Source organism: Anabrus simplex, chromosome 2 (assembly GCF_040414725.1).
Source record: "Anabrus simplex isolate iqAnaSimp1 chromosome 2, ASM4041472v1, whole genome shotgun sequence".
Taxonomy (NCBI): domain Eukaryota; kingdom Metazoa; phylum Arthropoda; class Insecta; order Orthoptera; family Tettigoniidae; genus Anabrus; species Anabrus simplex.
In genome coordinates, this window is record NC_090266.1 from 189,705,819 (window position 1) to 189,718,365 (window position 12,547).

Below are 12,547 nucleotides of genomic sequence, written 5' to 3' on the forward strand. Positions count from 1 at the left end.
CTACTAAAAACTATGAATACGCACTCTGGTGCGAAGGAATGAACCTTCTTGAAGAAATTTAGTACTCATAAGTTTTGTTTTTACTATATTTTTTTTTTTTGTTATCTTTGGGTTGGCAACATTAATCCTTTCTATCCGCCTGTTTTGAATTTAGCCAATCCCAAATTTCTTTAATTTATTTCCAACCAATCATGTACGTCTTCTTCGACATAGATATGTTGCTCTAAGCTATCCAATAAAAGCGAAAGGGTGTGTCTACTCATTCCTGAAATGTCTCGAATGTTCCACGAGGGTATAAAAACTGCTGATTTTCTTGTCTCGGTGCCACTTCAGTAACATCTAACTTAGTGTGTGTGGAAATGTAGCAGGGGGCGGGAAGCGCCTCTTTCTTCAAGCAGCAGTTCTTCTACAAGGTAATGGCCAGTTAACATCTTCATTTCTTGCTAGCTCAGCAGTTTAACTCTCGGGGAGGGTTCGAAACCTTTAGTATGTAACCTACCTTTTTAAAATGTAAATTCTTTTCTGTCTATGTAAAATCTATAAATTTCTTTTACTGTAAAGCGGGGATAGAGAGTGCCTTACCCTCTCGAACTCCCCTTCATTTTGAAGTTGAGGTGACTACGTTTTCATAACCGTTTCTTCTCTTCCTTAAATATTAAAGTTTTCTCATACGGGTCACCTCCTTAGCTTGGGATTAGCCCCTGTGTTTCGGCCTAGAGCCACTTAGGTTTTAAAAGTGTATTTAGGAGTGCAAGTTCACGCCTCCAATCCCTTCTGTACTTTGAGCCAGTAACTTAACCTGATGTTTAGTTTTCTTCATGCGAAGGCCCTGTAGGTTGGGTATTAAATACCCCTGTTTCTTTGTATGCCTTGATGGCAGTTTGGATAAAAGTCTGTTATTGCTTTGATAAGCTTGAAAGATCGAGAGCGGGTCAGCTCTTTATGGTGTTGCGGTAAAGGTGCCTTAGAGAGGCTTGAGGTTAATAGCTGGGAGCAACTGCTCCTTGTATTTAGGGGTTTTCTGCCCTTTAGCAATTGTGGTTGTGAGCTGAGAGCTCAGAAATTAAACTTGGGGCTCGAAGCCCAAATCTTGTAACGAACTGTAAATTGTTAATTTGTTGATCTGCTACTTGGTACCTGTTATACTTTTTTATTGATTGATTTTGAAAAGAAAATATAACCTTTGTTAAAGTTTTAAATTAACTTTAATTTTGTAGTTTGAGACCTATTCCAGCCCGCACCTTCTTTCACCTCTAACTACCACGGAGATCTCCGTAACATTAATAATAATAATAATAATAATAATAATAATAATAATAATAATAATTGTTACGGAGATATCCGTGGTAGTCAGAGGTAAAAGAAGGTGCGGGCTGGAATAGGTCTCAACTACAGAATTAAAGTTAATTTAAAACTTTAACAAAGGTTATATTTTCATTTCAAAATCAACAAATAACAGATAACAACATTTAAACAATTTCCACTAGGAGAAATAACAACGAAAGGCAGGTACAAAATAATTTTACCCGTTCAGGGTTTTTTTTACAAGGTTTTGGGGGTTATTACAAGATCTGGGCTTCGAGCCCCAAGTATAATTTCTGAGCTCTCAGCTCACAACAACAAAATACCAAAGGGCAGAACACCCTTAATTACATGGAGCGTTAGCTCCCAACTTTACATCTCAAGCCTCTCTAAGGCACTTTTACCACAACCCTATACAGAGCTATCCCGCTCTCGATCTTTCAAGCCTATAAAGGCAATAACGGACTTTTACACAAACTGCCATCAAGGCATAATAAAGAAACAGGGGTATCTCGTACCCAACCTACTGGGCCTTAGTGTGCAAAAACTAGTTTAATTTAAATGGCCCAAAACAAAAGGATGGAGGCGTGAATTTGCACTCCTAAATCTACACTTTAAAACCTAAGTGGCTCTAGGCCGATAGTACAGGGGCTAATCCCAATCTACGGAGGTTACCTGTATGAGAAAACTCTAATACATTAAGGAAGAGAAGAAACGGTTATGAAACGTAGTCACCTCAATTTCAAAATGAAGGGGAGCTCGAGAGGGTACAGCACTCTCTATCCCCGCTTTACAGTAAAAGATATTTGTATTTTTTACATAGATAGAAGAGGAATTTACATTTTAAAATGGTAGGTTACATATTAAAGGTTTCGAACCCTCCCCAAGAGTTAAACTGCTGAGCTAGCAAGAAATAAAGGTGTTAACAGGTCATTACCTTATTGAAGAGCTGTTGCTTGAAGAAAGAGGCGCTTTCCGCCCCCTGCTACATATCCACACACTAAGTTAGATGTTACTGAAGTGGCACCGAGACAAGAAAATCAGCAGTTTTTATACCCTCGTGGAAAATTCGAGACCTTTCAGGAATGAGTAGACACACCCCCCCAATTTTATTGGTAGACAAATAATTACACATGGAAATTCGAAGAAGAAAGCAATGATTGGAGGAAAATTAATTAAAGAAATTAGTGATTGGTTAAATTCAAAACATGCGGAAAGAAAGGATTCATGTTGCCAACCCACAAACCACTGAACAAAATTTAGTAAAAACAAAACTTAGGAATACAAAATTCCTTCAGGAGAGTACATTCCATTACACCAGAGTGTATTACCATAGTTTTTGGTAGAGACATCTGTTAGAGAATGTCCACACTTCTTGATCCATGGAAAACAAAAGCAAATCCAAAACACTCAGTGACATCTTCTGATAAACCGTAGAATTAGTTCAGTAGTAAAGTTCAGAGCTTCTCCTGTAGAGGAGTTTCAATTGGCGCAAGATTTGAACTTGCGTCGTAGAGGTGTACCGCCCGGTACTATAATAATAATAATAATAATAATAATAATAATAATAATAATAATAATAATAATAATAATAATAATAATAATAATAATAATAATAATAATAATAATAATAATAATAATAATAATAATAATAACCTTTAACGGTTATATACTAGCAATTATTCCAGCTCCATGGCTAAATGGTTAGCGTGCTGGCCTTTGGTCACAGGAGTCCTGGGTTCGACTCCCGGCAGGGTTGGGAATTTTAACCATCATTGGTTAATTTCCCTGGCACGGGGGCTGGGTGTATGTGTTGTCTTCATCATCATTTCATCCTCATCACGACGCGCAGGTCGTCTACGGGAGTCAAATCAAAAGACCTGCACCTGGCGATCCGAACCCGTCCTGGGATCTCCCGGCACTAAAAGCTATACGCCATTTCATTACTAGCAATTAGAAGAATATTGCTGGAAGTTCTATAAACTTAGGGAACTGCACTTATAAGCCTAAAGGTGGAGTTCATTTTTGTCACAACTTACATAACTTAGCCTCTATTGAAGGAAAATACTAATTCAGGACAGCTCTTTCACAGAATAAAGAATTCACTTCATTTTTTACCGCCTCTATTGCATTCCAAATGCCTTCATGATTTTTTTTTTTTTTACAAGTTGCTTTACGTCGCACCGACACAGACAGGTCTCACGGCGACGATGGGACAAGAAAAGGCTAGGAGTGGGAAGGAAGCGGCCGTGGCCTTAATTAAGGTACAGCCCCAGCATTTGCCTGGTGTGAAAATGGGAAACCACGGATAATCATCTTCAGGGCTGCCGACAGTGGGGTTCGAACCCCCTTCGTGGTTTTATTTATACTACTTATTTTGTAGACTTTGCGCTACGATAGTAGGCCTATTGCTTTTTTCTTTTTCCTATCTTTTTGCTAGCGGTTTAACGTTGTACTAACACATCGAAGGTTTACGGTAACGGAAGAACGGGGAAGGGCTAGGGCTGGGAAGGTAGTAGGCGTGGCCCTCATCAATTGCGAGTAAATAAACGTTAAATATTATTATTATTATTATTATTATTATTATTATTATTATTATTATTATTATTATTATTATTATTATTATTATTATTATTATTATTATTATTATTATTATTATTAGCCTGGTGTGAATATTGCATTGATTTCATACTTCGAGTAATACGTATGCCTTACAAATAAACAGCTTTCCTGATCTATTTCCGAATATTGGTTTTGGTACATGGCCCATTATGGTTTTCCACTCTACAATTATTGATTTGGCTTAATCAATGAGTGGAAGATTAGCTAAAAGCTATTTAGACTATCTGTCTTTAAAAGATACAAGACCTTTTAGGTGGACATGTTTCAAAGAGACTTGAAACATGTCCACAAAACTCTCATGTGGAGGCAAGCAAAATTGAAAAAACGATGAAAGAGCATATGAAACGTTTCATAACCTAGTCCTTGGTGAGGAAATAAGTGATAAGAGCCTATTGCTGTGTAATACCTGGTCAGGTCATGCACATTGTACCCGTTCAGATGCAAGTTTTCCAAACAAAAAATGTTATAGGCCTACTTCAGATATTGTCATCCTAAACGAAATATCGCCACGTGCCTACGCGGCTTAAGTCATCAGTCACCACTGATCTGCCTTTAGAGCTGTCGCCAAGGCGGCAGATTTTCTATCAGATGTTTATCTCGCCACTTCTTAAATAGTTTTTAAAAAGTTGGTAATTTATCGAACATCTTCCTTGGAAAATTATTCCATTACCTAACTCCTCTTCTTATAAACGAATTTTCGCCCTAATTTATCTTCTTGAATTTCAGCTTCATATTGTGATAATTCGTACATTTAAAAGCATTACTCAGCTTATTCGTTGACTTAAGTCATTCCACGCCATCTCTCCCCTGACGGCTCGGAACATACCACTTAGTCGAGCAGCTCGTCTCCTTACTCCCACGTATTCCCAGCCCGAAGTTTGGAACATTTTCGGAAATCACCCAGAAGAGACCATGCTGCTTTTCTTTGGATCCTTACCAGTTCTCGAATAAAGTAATCTTGGTGGTGGTCCCATGCACTGGAACCATAACCTAATTGTGGTTCTTGAGCTCGATAGCTGCAGTCGCTTAAGTGCGGCCGGTATCCAGTATCGGGAGATACTGTAGTGGGTTCGAATCCCACTGTCGACAGCCCTGAAGATGGTTTTCCGTGGTTTCCCATTTTCACACCAGGCAAATGCTGGGGCTCCACCTTAATTAAGGCCACGGCCGCTTCCTTCCCATTCCTAGGTCTTTCCTAACCCATCGTCGCCATAAGACCTATCAAGGTCGGTGCGACGTTAAACAAATAGAAAAAAATGTGGTCCTACCAGTGACTTACGTTATCTCTCCTTTACATCCTTATTCGTAATCTGTATACCCACCAGGGTCGGTTTATCCCTCGGACTCAGCGAGGGATCCCACCTCTACCGCCTCAAGGGCAGTGTTCTGGAGATTCAGACTTTGGGTCGGGGATACAACTGGGGAGAATGACCAGTACTTCGCCCAGGCGGCCTCACCTGCTATGCTGAACAGGGGCCTTGTGGAGGGATGGGAAGATTGGATGGGACAGGCAAGGAAGAGGGAAGGAAGCGGCCGTGGCCATAAGCTAGGTACCATCACGGCATTTGCCTGGAGAAGTGGGAAACCACGGAAAACTACTTCCAGAATGGCTGAGGTGGAAATCGAACCCACCTCTACTCAGTTTACCTCCCGAGGCTGAGTGGACCCCGTTCCAGCCCTCGTACCATTTTTCAAATTTCGTGGCAGAGCCGGGAATCGAACCTGGACCTCCGGGGGTGGCAGCTAATCACGCTAACCACTACACCACAGAGGCGGACTACATCCTTATTACAACCCATAAATGCTCCCTTAACCATATGCTAGTTGTTTTACGTCGCACCAACACAGATAGGTCTTATGGCGACGATGGGACAGGGAAGGGCTAGGAGTGGAAAGGAAGCGGCCGTGGCCTTAATTAAGGTACAGCCCCAGCATTTGCCTGGTGTGAAAATGGGAAACCGCGGAAAACCATTTTCAGGGCTGCCGACAGTGGGGTTCGAACCCACTATCTCCCGAATACTGGATACTGGCCGCACTTGAGCGACTGCAGCTATCGAGCTCGAACTTTAACCATATGAAGAGATCTGTAACCATTATTTAAAATTCCGTTAGTGTGATTACTTTCTTCCTATGTTTCCCATATTAAACACCTATGTACTTGCTGTGATACCCAGGAGTTACTAACATCCCATCAACACAGTTATCAATACTTAGAGGACTTTTCCTCATGGTGAAAATCACAACCTGACTTTTCACGCCGTTTACCATCATACCATTTTCGGCCGTCCAACTTACAACATTGTTGAGTTCTTTTGCAGTCGATCACAATCATCCCACAAAAACTGATTATTTCGTACAGAATAACACTATCCACAGAAAGCATTTTCTCTGATACCGGTTCTGTACTCATATCACACATATACAGTATAAGAAAACATAAATGTTGTATAATACGGCCTTGAGGAAGCAAACACAAAACCAAACCCTATGGCCCACCAATTGACCGCTGCTCAGCCCGAAGGCCTGCAGATTACGAAGTGTCGTGTGGTCATCACGACGGATCCTCTCGGCCGTTATTCTTGACTCTCTAGACCGGGACACCTTGGGGAACTCTCTTCTTAAATACACTGACTGACAGAGCAAATGCAACACCAAGAAGGAGTGGTTCGAAAGGGATGAAAGTTGGGGAAAAAACGGAGACGGCACGGACGAATAATTTATGTTTATTTCAAACCGATATGCAGGTTACACAATGCGCGCGGCATCGACTCAGTAGGATGTAGGATCACCGCGAGCGGCGATGCACGCAGAAACACGTCGAGGTACAGAGTCAATAAGAGTGCGGATGGTGTCCTGAGGGATGGTTCTCCATTCTCTGTCAACCATTTGCCACAGTTGGTCGTCCGTACGAGGCTGGGGCAGAGTTTGCAAACGGCGTCCAATGAGATCCCACACGTGTTCGATTGGTGAGAGATCCGGAGAGTACGCTGGCCACGGAAGCATCTGTACACCTCGTAGAGCCTGTTGGGAGATGCGAGCAGTGTGTGGGCGGGCATTATCCTGCTGAAACAGAGCATTGGGCAGCCCCTGAAGGTACGGGAGTGCCACCGGCCGCAGCACATGCTGCACGTAGCGGTGGACATTTAACGTGCCTTGAATACGCACTAGAGGTGACGTGGAATCATACGCAATAGCGCCCCAAACCATGATGCCGCGTTGTCTAGCGGTAGGGCGCTCCACAGTTACTGCCGGATTTGACCTTTCTCCACGCCGACGCCACACTCGTCTGCGGTGACTATCACTGACAGAACAGAAGCGTGACTCATCGGAGAACACGACGTTCCGCCATTCCCTCATCCAAGTCGCTCTAGCCCGGCACCATGCCAGGCGTGCACGTCTATGCTGTGGAGTCAATGGTAGTCTTCTGAGCCGACACCGGGAGTGCAGGCCTCCTTCAACCAATCGACGGGAAATTGTTCTGGTCGATATTGGAACAGCCAGGGTGTCTTGCACATGCTGAAGAATGGCGGTTGACGTGGCGTGCGGGGCTGCCACCGCTTGGCGGCGGATGCGCCGATCCTCGCGTGCTGACGTCACTCGGGCTGCGCCTGGACCCCTCGCACGTGCCGCATGTCCCTGCGCCAACCATCTTCGCCACAGGCCCTGCACCGTGGACACATCCCTATGGGTATCGGCTGCGATTTGACGAAGCGACCAACCTGCCCTTCTCAGCCCGATCACCATACCCCTCGTAAAGTCGTCTGTCTGCTGGAAATGCCTCCGTTGACGGCGGCCTGGCATTCTTAGCTATACACGTGTCCTGTGGCACACGACAACACGTTCTACAATGACTGTCGGCTGAGAAATCACGGTACGAAGTGGGCCATTCGCCAACGCCGAGTCCCATTTATCGTTCGCTACGTGCGCAGCACAGCGGCGCATTTCACATCATGAGCATACCTCAGTGACGTCAGTCTACCCTGCAATTGGCATAAAGTTCTGACCACTCCTTCTTGGTGTTGCATTTGCTCTGTCAGTCAGTGTATTACAGGATCATATCATGCTTCACCTATAATTCTCTGAGTTCTATTTTCTGGAAATGTAGCTATTCATTCATTCATTCATTCATTCACCCTTTTGTCTAGTCTAGTCCAATAGCCCTCATTTTCGTCAATCTTCCATGATATACATGGCGCGCTGTTTGTGGGAATACGTAATCTGCCTGAGGACTGAAACTAGTTACGAGCATAAACAGTGAGACATTGGAATAGGAAATGTCTACATTACATTCGATTTATTATTTCAAGCTGTTTTTTTATTAATGTATTTTCTTTCTTTCATAATCCGTTTATCCTCTAGGGTTGGTTTTTCCTCGAACTCAGTGGATCACCTCTTCCGCCTCAAGGGGAGTGTCCTGGAGCGCGAGACTTTGGGTCAAGGGATACAAGTGGGAGGAGGACCAGTGCCTCGCCCAGTTGGCCTCACCTGTTATGCTGAACAGGAGGCGTGTGGGGAGGGAATGGGGGTGATTGGAAGGGAAAGGCAAGGAAAAGGGAAGGAAGCGACCGTGGCCTTAAGTTAGGTACCATCCCGGTATTTGCCTGGAGGAGAAGTGGGAAACCACGAAAAACAACTTGGAGGATGGCTGAGGAGGGATTCGAACCCTTTTCTACTCAGTTGGCCTCCCGAGGCTGAGTGGCTGGCAGTGCTTTCGTACCACTTTTCCGATTTCGTGGCAGAGCCTGGAATCGAACGCGTGCCTCCGGGGGTGGCAATTAATGTGTTTTGCGTGTCGTTATTACTCTAAGCAGAGAGTATGTGGCACTGTTGATGGAAAATGTAACCGTAGACTATACTCACGGCACTGGATTAGGCCATGTGTAGGGACCTGCGTTGCCGAGCCGGTTAAAGTGTGGTCGGTTCACTCGGAAGGACGTTGGTTCGATTCCCGTCAGGAAGTCGGGATTTAGAACGGCACAGAAAAGGTCCATTCGACTCTCCATGTCGTTCGATATTGTTGGTAGTGGCATCGATGTAGATTTGTTTTTCATTATGTGCTATTGGATTTACATCACACCGACTCAGATATGTGTTACAGTGACGATGGGATAGGACTGGGAAGGAAGCGAACGTCGGCTTAATTAAGGTACTGCATTTGCTTCGTGTAAAATTCGTAAACCGAAGAGGACCATCTTTAGGGCTGCCATCGGTGGGGTTCAAACTCGCCATCTCCCAAATGCAATGAAGTGTTTGTCCGGGAATTTTTCTTTACGCTGTATTTACCTACAGTAGGTATGTGTGTAATTCATACTCGTGTTTGTCACCTGTCAATAATAATAATAATAATAATAATAATAATAATAATAATAATAATAATAATAATAATAATAATAATAATAATAATAATAATAATAATGTTATTTGCTTTACGTCCCACTAAGTACTTTTACGGTTTTCGGAGATGCTGATGTACCGGAATTTTGTCCCAGGAGTTCTTTCATGTGCCAGTAAATCTACTGACACGAGACTGACGTATTTGAGTACCTTCAAATAGCACCGCACTGAGCCAGGATCGAACCTGCCAAGTTGGGGTCAAAAGGCCAGCGCCTCAACCGCCTGAGCCACTCAGCCCGGCCTGTCAGGAATCATTGAGGGGTATGATATGCACACTGTTCCCGATCTATTTTACTTCGATGTTTTTGTTTTTATAAAGTGGAGCTCTGTGATAGAGAAGGCAGGAAAATGGCAAGCGTTCACTTGCTCCCTACGCTTCAGAAAACAAAGTGATACATTCAGAAATATTCTGTACACATGAATGCAGACGCTTATCTACACCTTACGTGCTTTGATGGAGAGAGTATTGATTTATCGTGACGTCCCCTAGCGTGGGTTCTTCCAATAACCGCATCATGGGAGCCTATCTAGCCACGCAAAGCTGTGAGATGATCTTACACAGGCCGCGTTACCATAACTACCTACTTCAATATTTTCGAGCGATATGTATCACTTACTACCAAGAACTCGGAACTTTCTTGCGGGTATTCGAAGAGTGGATCTACGCACTGTTTTATGCAAGTCTCTATACCTAGGTGAAATATTTAATTTTCGTCTATATTAAACCACGGGGACTACTAATGAAAGGTGATAAAGATACGCTTGGTTGTTTCTGAAGGATGTGGGTTGGATATCTTTTCAAGAAGTCGAGAAAATTAGAAACAGAATTTCTACTATTGGAGAAGTACATGGCCCCGAAATTCTCCATGTCTGCAACAGAAATGAGTTCCTAATTAATTCCTGTAGGCAAAGGTGATCACCCATATATCTAATTATTTTATCCCACGCAGAGCCGAGATTACCGACGGTGAACCCTTTGTTTTATGCTCCTCCAGGAGCCTGTAACAGAATTGGCTTTGCTCTTTTTTATTGGATTGCTGCTAACGTCTTATGCTAATTGTCCAACATATCCCAAACTTAGCATTCCTCTACAGATCTCCTTCTCAATTCCTCCCTCTACAATTAGACTGACTAATTCAGGTTGAGAAAGACGTAGCCATGTTGACTGACCAGATCTACTGGGTGAGCAGAATATGAGTTATCCGTGCGCGCGGTAGGAAGAGCCCAGCTGCGTGTTAACAAGGCCACGGCTGACAAGTGAGTGAATCTATTAGTCTGACCTAAACAACTGCTGAAACAGCAAATGCAGGTCTACTGTAGTGTGTGTTAAGAAAGCCATGACTAGTAATAAGCCCAAGCATTGTTTTACACGACGAGTTTTTATTTGCGATTTGTATGTGCGTACAAAATCAGCTCTGCTGACAGGAGATTTTTTAAAAAATCCTTGACGATCACACTCCAAGTAGTACCGTGATTCGTGAATTAGTTTAAAAAATTCGGGGAACAGGGAGTGTTCGAGATAAGAAGCGAAGACAACGGCGCACTGTGCCCACAGAAGTTCTCGATGACATCGGTCATCACCTTGCAAAATATCATCAGCGTCTTTCTAAACGTCAGGAATTTCCCACGGCTCTGTACGAACGACCACGAAGTTGCTTAATTAAGTGACATGGGTAAGTAGATGGCCTTTTAATTGATTCTTATTTTAATATTATTAGCTGGTGTCTCTAGTATTGAACTTGAAATTTGGTAAGGCGTGCATTCGTGTTGCCGTCCGGTGGTCTCTGCCATTCACCTACGGAAGGAGCTGCAATGTCCATAGTGATCAGGTAAGCTTTACTCCGGCGTGCGGAGTGTTTATCCCGTGGGCGAGCTTCCCGTTCGTCCGCCCCGCATGTGATGACACGGTATGCCATCATAGTCTACGTTTTTTCTCTGACCCTGGTCTTTGTTTTGTGTGCACACGTATCACTGCTAGCTGGAATTGTACACGAGTCTGATGTCGCAGTAGTATTTCAGTGTTCACAAGTGTGCGTGTGTGTTTTGTATAACTGGCTTTACGTCGCACCGACACAGATAGGTTTTATGGCGACGATGAGATAGGAAAGGCCTAGGAGTTGGGAGGAAGCGGCCGTGGCCTTAATTGAAGTACATCCCCAGCATTTGGACGGTGTGAAAATGGGAAACCACGGAAAGCCATCTTCAGGGCTGCCGACAGTGGGGCTCGAACCCACTATCTCCCGGATGCAAGCTCACAGCTGCGCGCCCCTAACCACACGGTCAACTTGCCCGATGTGTGTATGTGTTTTGTTCTTTCCTTAATTCTGTAATAGTCATGAAGGGTATTTTGGCTCATGCGTTTTCTACGGCATCGTATGTGTTAACTCATTGCTCTCGTGAAGTTCAAAGACTGTTTCAAGAAAGATTTCCTGGGGTGGACGTTCAAAGCCGTAAAACAGTATATAACCTTTCAGGAAACTGACAGTATCCAGTCTAAGAAACCAAGAAAAGCAGCATAGGAATCTCATCGAAGAAAAATTAAATGGCATTGGTGATCATATGGAAAATTGCCTTAAAGAAAATTACTTCGTCGTCTCGCACAACAAGTGGGAAGTTCATGTAATGTATGTCTGTGCAAAAAGCTACTAAATTATTACACTTAATGCCGTATAACATAACTGTGACGCATGTTCTTCAAACTTGCGACCCCGTACGTAGGCGAACAGTTTGTGAGTGGAGTCTAGAAAATCTGTACAATGGACAAATAGACCCACATTTTATATTCTTCTCGGACGACGTCAGGTTCCGCCTTCATGTTTGTGTGTGTACATAAAACAATCCTTACTTTAGTGCTGTTAAAACTGATTTCGTTCATGAAGTGCCCCTCCAGGGTGTAAAAATCAGTTTATGGTGTGCAATCAGGACCAATTATTTAAGAGTACGATTGATTCTGTTATTTATATGAATACCACACCAACTCCCTTTTTCAGAGTATTAACTGACAGGGAGCGTCATTTAGCATTTTTTCAACAGGACTACGCCAGTGTTCACACTATGAGTTATATTCGCGAAGTATTTCCACAGAGCAGAGTTACTAGAAGAGGGGCTGCCTGGCCGAGGCGCTAAAGGCGAATCCCCGTCAGGAAGTCGTAAAAATTTAAGAAACGGGATTTCCTCTTCCGGAGGTGCATATGGCCCTGAGCTTCACTCAGCCTACACCAAAAATGAG